The sequence below is a fragment of the Lepisma saccharinum genome, chromosome 2, assembly GCF_977018435.1.
Source record: "Lepisma saccharinum chromosome 2, izLepSacc3.1, whole genome shotgun sequence".
Taxonomy (NCBI): domain Eukaryota; kingdom Metazoa; phylum Arthropoda; class Insecta; order Zygentoma; family Lepismatidae; genus Lepisma; species Lepisma saccharinum.
The window spans coordinates 166,540,059-166,548,913 of NC_139230.1; positions in this window are offsets into that span (position 1 = coordinate 166,540,059).

The following is an 8,855-nucleotide window of genomic DNA, read 5'->3' on the forward strand; positions in this document are numbered from 1 at the left end:
GACTCAGCTTTAAATTACACAGTATATTTAAGGATAAATACAATTTAAACTTCATTTTCCCAGTGTCAACAAGGAGTGATTGATGCATTTGCATTTATTTTTCTAAATATCTTGATGTTGTTCACCCTCAAGTCTCTCTGTTATTGACAATAAGAAAATGCTGTTAGTAACTTCTTCTTGTTTCTTTTTGCAATCATTACTTTGTGCATGCAGTTTTCCACATGTAATTAGATGTTGAATTGTAAAGAAAAAAATACTATTAAGAGAAACACTATATTTGTTTTGTTCATAATACTTTTTTGTATAACATAACAGCATTTCCTCAATATAAACTAGTTTTTTGTTGATTTCATTGTACAGAAAATGCTATTAACTGTATTTTAAGCAAATGTCACAATGTTCATTTCATATTCTTACCTGCATGTTATCTTATTCCTTCCTGCATGTTAATACTTGTATTGATAATTTTATATTGTTAGAGATGGGATGGATTAATTGGTACTGGTCAACATCAGTAGTTTTACTGATCCAGTATATGCATGAATGACCTAAATGGGTTTGTTGTATTTAGGGGTGTAAGGGTAAATTTAGAGCCAAAATGTTGAAATTTTGAGGGTGTGTTTGGATAAATCACTGATAACCTGTAGCTTGGTGCAAAATTGTGTCATTTTGTTACATTTTATGAAAATTCCCTGATTTTATAGGGTAAGCATCCAAATATGCAATTTCTTCTTCTAATGCAAAAAACATTGCAGCCACCTGGTTTCATACATTGTTACGTGAATCAACCATTTTGATTTTTCATGGAATATCTGCAATTTTACATCATATCAGGAGAATTGAATTGATACCTATCAGTAGAGGCACATATTTTTAGTAAATAAAAAAAGCATAATTTCGGTACAAAAACAGTCTATTTCGGGTTTAAAAGTAGTAAATAAAATAAAATTTCAGTGTTATAGCGGTGAATAATCACATCAAAAATGCTATATAAAATAACATTTTGGTTCTAAAATTGTGAATATAATCCTAAATTTGATTTAAAAACTGCACTTATTACTCAAAATAAACTTATTGCTGTGTAAAAGAGCCAATTTTTGCTTCTCAAATATTTACAACAGAATTACTTATTTATTTATTTATTCCAAGTTTCAGATACAGCACTTTTAAGGCCATTTTAGACCTCTTTGTAAAGTGAAAAGAAGTTGTCGGTTGTGAGAAATAAATGAACAAAAATGAGTGAAATAATAATGTTATTTGTCATTCTCATGATTTCAGGTTGTCAGAATTAACTATTATAAATTGCCTCCCTGGTTACATATGCAAGCACGCAGCCTGCGGCGTACTTCAAACCCAGGCACTCACGTTGACACTCTTGTCTCTTATGTATTGGGCAGCTGTCACAATTCTCTCTCTCTCAACTCTTCTTTGGAGTCCACTGGTGTACTGTAGACTAACTCTTTAATGCGACCCTAAATGTAAAAGTTGCATGGCGTCAAATCCGGACTCCTGGCCGGCCAGGGGGTTGGGCCACCTCGACCAATCCATCGCATAGGATAATTGTCATCCAGCCACCGTCACACACCCCGGAAATATTGGCTGGGCAGCCATCATGTTGGTAAATCATACCCCTTCTTGTGGTGAGCGGCACATCCTCCAGCAGCGTCGTCAATTCTTCCCTTAGGAAGTTTTCGTAGATAATGCCGTTTAGGTTTTGTGGCAGAAAGAATGGCCTGATCACATGATTGTGGATGATTCCCATTTAGCGAGAATTTTCTCTGGTGAGCCTTTTATTTAGATTTTCTGGGGTTATGACCCTTAGGGGACCAAAAATGCGCATTATGAAAATTCGTAATACCATTGCGGTCGAATTTGGATTCGTCCGTCCACAGAATTCTTGTCAGATGATGGGGTCTACAACATGCCTTCTCTGCTTTTTATTCAGATTTTTTCCCCAACCCATGTGCCAGTTGACAACATTTGTATCTTTTTGGAGAGCTTATGAAAGGAGGAAGTTTTTTCTGTAATTTTTACGCTAAGTGTTACCATTTTTTTGAGTAATCCTCTTCGATTTAAACGATAATTTCCAAATTTCTTCATGATGTGTGCTCCAATTACGGTTTCTTTCTGTTGGTATGGGAATTTTGGGCATGAATTTTTTTCCCAGTAGTCACTCATTCGTCAGCTGTTAGCAACGTGTCGATTAAGTGCCCAGGGTGTAGTATTTTTTTTTCACAATTAGTAGTTTTTTGGTCGCAAGTTGGAATGTGTCACAAAAATCTACAAACTGCAATAACTCGAAACCCATTGATTTCCGACCCCCGGTGCATAGGGTCAAATTTGTTGCAAATGTGCTCTAGTATTACCCCTTTCCAGGAATAGGTCGAATTACCAATCACCCTGTATAAACTGTAAATTTCGTGTTTAAGAGTCTATTTTGCATTTTGCAGTTCATTTTGCATTATTTTGTGACAAAATAGGGTAGGAAAATGCACCTCACACCTTTCAGAAACATGAAAAATGAATATTACAACATGTTATTTCATATTTCGTGTTTTCGTCAAAAACGAAATTTGCATGCCTCTACCTATCAGTATTAGCAAAAACTTCAAATGGGTTCTTCCCCAATTTTGGTAATTTGAAACTGCTACAATTCAAGGAAGGGAGCCATTTTAGACGGGCATGAATGAATTAAACCTGTGAAGTAATTAAAATTTCTATATCGTGTACTGCAATGAAAGATCCATGGTAGTCTCATATCAAATATTTGAATTACATTTTGTTGCCAACTTCAGTTATCAATCTAGTGTTGAACTGCAGCTGTGATACACAACTTTTAAATTGGTGATTGTGACAATATGACACAGATGGGTTTTGTCTTACATTAAGACTTCATGCATTTCGAAAATTATTTGAAAAAGACTGTTCATGAATTTTGTTATGTAGTAAAAAGAACAAACAGATTCATAGGATTTTGGAGGCAGGTTTCAGACTGTTTATAGAAATATCACATTGGTGGAATTATTGTCAATTTTTTTTTTGTACACAGGTATTTCATTGTTGGGTAATGGTCACCATGCACCAATTAATCAGTCTCATTCTTAGCGCACATAATTTTCCACAGCACTTAACATTTTCTCATTTTAAATATATATTCAGTTTTTCATAACAAAAGTTATTCTAATATATGTATCCTTTATTCTGTACTGATTGTTATTCTCATATATCTTTATACTTAATCACTTTCTCAGCTTTTCTTGCTGTATTATAGTTTGTTTTGTTATAGGCAGTGTACCTAATGAGGGTGTTGTAGGTGTACTGTGCACTTAAGCATAATAATTTACCATGTACATGTTTTCACTTCAGTGTAGGATTTTAAGTTTCATTAATTTTGCAAAGTAAATACATTTTATCCTTCTAGACTTTTATTCTGCATTATATTTTTAAAATATTTTCATTTTGCATTAGTCAGGGGACACTTTTGTTGGCTTGAACTGCTCTAGCACTGAATAGACTGCCAAAAGAAGTGCTAACAAGATGCAGTTCCATTACAAAGGATGTTATGATATGTCAAAAGAATTGGAAGAATGTGTCAATGGTCGACCATTGAATGTAAGGTATATCTGAACACTTATGAGGGCCTCCTAGATGGTGCATCGTTGCCTTGTAATCAAGGGTTTGATATCCGGTGGAGGCACATAGTGGTTCGGATCCCACTTTAAACTGTAGGTCCAATCCCAATTAGCCTCACTGTGCATAAAGTGAACACCAACTCAATCAATCAATCAATGAACACTTATGCAGTGTTCAGGAAACAATAGTGAACTTAATTAGTATGAAGTTGAATATGGAACAGATGGTGTAGATATAGTTCAGCAATCAAGAATTGAATGCACACCTTCTGTATCACTATTTGTTCTATAGTAGCGGTGGCCAACCTTTTTTCGTTTGAGGGCTAATTTACATTTCAAGAATCACTGGCAGTCTACTTATCTTATTAGACCTAACATCGAGAGCCTAAAAAGGAAGCAAAGGGCCATTACCATACACTTGACATCAGTTATTTTATGTATGTATTTATTTATTTATTAAATAAGTTTTGGCTTCAGTACTGTGTTCCTGGCACCTGTTTTAGGCTGTATCTCCCCATTTCATCATTAGCATCTTTTCATCCTTTTAATGAGAAGGTTTTTTTTTTTTTGAACATAAACATAATTGCTACAATTTTATTCTTTCATACTCATTTTAACAAAAGTATTTCACTTGTTGTTGGGCATCAGTAAAAAGATTACACAACTATTTTGTACTTTTCAGCAGTCAGTTCACTCGTTTCCAGACACTTGACACTGCATTCCGCCAATGAGTTTATCATGTTGCAAGTCATATGACGTTACTGCTACACTCAAGCAGGAAATCAAGTGATCATCAGTTAATCGATTCCTCTCCTTTGATTTTATCACATTCATTGTAGAGACTGCTGACTCACATAGATATGTAGATCCGAAAAATGCAGTCAAATAAAACACCACGCCACTTTGCGAATATTTGGATAGAAGTCTTCACACAATAGTTTCCAGATTTCTGATATGTTGCAATCAGTTGCTCTTGCTTTCAAGTACATGTCGCAACTTCAAGAAAGAAATTAACAAAGCTCTTTTCCTGATACAACAGTTGAAAATACAGAGAGGTAAGTAATAAAATGTTTTGTGACTATGCATAATAAAATCCATATAATATGACCACACTGCGGGCTACCTCTTGCGGCTTGCTGGTAGATGCGTTTGACACCCCTGTTCTATAGGAACTTTTATCTTAAGATTGTTTGCAATTCCATATACTTGAAATGTTATTTGCGTGGTTGGTCTATTATGGCAGAGTTAGAAAGTGTCCTTTTTTTTTATCTTTCATTGCACATGCATGGTGTTGAGAAATGTAGTTGAATAAGTTATAAAAATGTCATAAGTCCACCTTTTTGCACAAAACAAGTTACTTGTATTTCAACACTGTATATCCTAAGATGCATTGTTTGGTATGATCATGCTGAGAGTTCCAAACCTGAAAGCGTAGAAATCTGCAATCAAAAGGTTCTGGTTGGTGTGAAAATATACAGGGTGAGTCACCTAAAATTACCACCGGAAATATTTCATAAACAAAAATAAATATTGAAAAATTGCTTTCGCAGATATATAGGTATGAGAGGGATTCATTAAATTAATGGACACAATACGTTCAACTATGTAAGGAATTACGGCTTTCAACATAAACTTAGTTTTTTAAAATGGAAACCCCATTTTATTTTTAGCTGATTTGAAAGTACGGAAAAATTCATTAAGAATGGTGTTTGTTACATTGTAATACGTCAAGTAATTGTAACATGAAGTTGACGCTTGAAACAAACATTTTCACAAGTTGATTCGTATGTCGTAACTTACATATTCCCCTTTCGACGTCATTCGTGTATCATAACAAACATGTTACTCTTGTGCATACTACGTGTTGTGCCTAGGAAAGTTGTTACGTTCCAACAACTGCAAGTTACAGTAAAATGTGTAGTTTGTACATAAGTAAGCTTTGACAAATGATCTAAAAGGTTCTGATAATGCTTTATGAGTTAACAAATATTTGTACATTAAAATGTATAAATTTTAAACATTCTGCCATGAGTTACATTCATAAAGGTTAGTACATCAACATATTTCTAATTTTTTATTAACGTTCATTCATTTACGTCATATATTTTAGTACATCAGAACAATCAACTCTTCACATTTGTCATGACAAATTGAAGTTTTCAACTTTTATACTTTGCACCTTATACATTTTTCTTTCAAATTGGTTTAACAAATTTTTCAAATAAAGCAAAGACCTAACAAAGTACACTGATTAACCAGACTTTTGGACGTACGTCAGAACTGTTGCTAAGCAAATAGTATTTTCAAACTCTGAAAAGGCTGAGATGATACTTATCTATGGCGAGTGTAGGAAAGATGCAGCACAAGCATGCAGGCTGTATGCATGACTGCATTTGCGCTTGGCTCTGTCGATAAGCATAGTGGGGATGCACCTTCTGCACTCAGCTTCACGTTGCAATTACTTGAGAACCACTTGACGTTTTACAATGTAACAAATGCCATTCTTAATGATTTTTTCCGTACTTTCAAATGAGCTGAAAATAAAATGGCATTTCCATTTAAAAAGAAACTAAGTTTGTGTTGAAAGCCATATTTCCTTACGTAGTTGAACGTATTGTGTCCATTAATTTCATGAGCCCCTCTGATATTTATATATCTGCGAAAGCAGTTTTTCAATATTTATTGTTGTTTATGAAATATTTCCTGTGGTAATTTTAGGTGACTCACCCTGTATATAAATATAACTGGCAATTCATGTAGGAAAGATGCAGCACAAGCATGCAGGCTGTATGCATGACTGCATTTGCGCTTGGCTTTGTCGATAAGCATAGTGGGGATGCACCTTCTGCACTCAGCTTCACGTTGCAATTACTTGAGAACCACTTGACGTTTTACAATGTAACAAATGCCATTCTTAATGATTTTTTCCGTACTTTCAAATGAGCTGAAAATAAAATGGCATTTCCATTTAAAAAGAAACTAAGTTTGTGTTGAAAGCCATATTTCCTTACGTAGTTGAACGTATTGTGTCCATTAATTTCATGAGCCCCTCTGATATTTATATATCTGCGAAAGCAGTTTTTCAATATTTATTGTTGTTTATGAAATATTTCCTGTGGTAATTTTAGGTGACTCACCCTGTATATAAATATAACTGGCAATTCATATTTGTTGTGTATCATAAAGGAGTGGCCAAAAAAGGGTGCAAACAAATTTTGCTGTTTCTTACATACTTTCTTCCAAAAGCATTATGTAGGCAAAAATATTGAGATGCATTTTTTTTATTAGTGCCCAGTGCAAAACCATAACCATACATATCTTTTATCATTGGCAAAGCTTGGAATTTTTGACAAAATATTTCAGTAATACCCCATTCATGTGCACTCATTTCCATGTGATAGAGTATTATACGGCGTACGGTTTTAGAAGGAACATGAGTTCAGCCAATATGCAGCCAGTGATGTCGCGCTGCTGCCAAACCAACTGCTAGCAGAAAGGAAACGCAGAGATTTCGCCGTCTCCAATATTCAGCTTTTTATATATAATGCATGCACATGATATTTGAGTACAATGAAATATATATAGTAAAGAGTTCTACGCAGGTATTGTCACCTTGTAACCAAAGGGTCCCAGGTTTGATACCTAGTAGAGGTAGTTGTTCAGACACCACTTTAAACTGTAGGTACAGTCCCAATTAGCCTATCTGTGCATAAAGTGGACTTAAACCAGAAATCTCCATGTTTGGACAGAAGCATCCCCAGCTAGCCTCAAGATGCAAACAAACGCCCCCCTCCCTCCCACCTAACGAAACATGCAACAATAATTTATATATATAGAAGCTTTCATATGGTGTGTTCATAAGTGCCATGAAGCAGGTTTTATGGGTCTCGCAACACTCCTTTTGGACATTTTCCCTGAGGAATAGGTCAATATTTTGCTACCCATAATGGCATAGCAGCTGACCCTTCCAACGAACACACTTACAAATGTCTGTGTGGGTGTAAATTATTTTAGAGGAGAGGAAGGATTAATGTAGAGGCAAAATTACCATTACTGCGATGCCGAGGCTCCCGGGTTCGAATCCCGCTCAGGTTTGGTTGTTTGTGAATGTCCATTCATCAATTTCATCACTCATCCCAATCTTCGCAAATTAGCCAAGAGGCACAAAACGTGAAGTAAAATAAGCTAAATCAATCAAAATTACCATTAATTGTTTTCTGTGAAAAGTTCTGGGGCATGTTAGGAGGTGTGGACAGGCCCGTAGCCAGGAATTCTTGGTAGGGGGAAGCGAAGTCAATCCTTGAGGGGGCAAATTTTTAATATATTGTGTTGCATAGGCAGATATAGCTGGTACACAGAAGCATGAGTTCCCCCCTCCCCTCACACAAAGCAACAAGTAACCGAAAAGGGATGATATAGTGAAACTCCAACGAACAACAAAAAAATCGAGTAACATCAAACAACAATAACATTTAACATAAATAGGCCAATCGGAACTGTATCTACTTGAAATGTGTCGCTACTGAAAATCGAATATGAGACATCTACATTGCAGGTCAATAACAGTAATAGACGATTAATACGCACAAACAGTTTTGAGCCCCTCTGCAGAACTGTTTAAGGGAGTCCCTTATAAATTGTGCTTCATATTGTTTCCCTCCAGTTTCCATTTACGCATAAAGGAATCTAATGAGAATTCAATAACACCAATGTGTTGTGTTATGCAAGAGTAATTGATTTAATTAAATAATAATAATTACATATCATCTACACTTTGATGAATACTGTAAAAATGTGTAATACATTTTTTGTATATTAAAACTTGGGCCTCTCTGTCTACCACGGATCCTATTTGCTTCAAAGGGGAGAGACTATTACACTCGCTACAGACAATGTTGGCTTACTGGTTATGTTAACCATTTTGCAAAATATTGTGTGAATTGTATTCTTCTATTGTTGAAACATGCAGATGGGGGACAAAATAATATGAACACCTGTGAAAAAGTATGCCACATTTCACACCGGCAGTACAGCAGCACCACCTGGCACTGAAGTCTGCCACCTAGTGGCTGTGAAGGGGAAGGTATTAGTTTGCCAACAGCAGTCATTGGTGGTGCATTCGTCTATCATACGCTCTCAAGAGACGCTGCAATGTCAGACCTGACAGAGTTCCAAAGAGGCATGATTGTTGGAGCACGTTCAGCTGGAGCCACGGTGACTGAA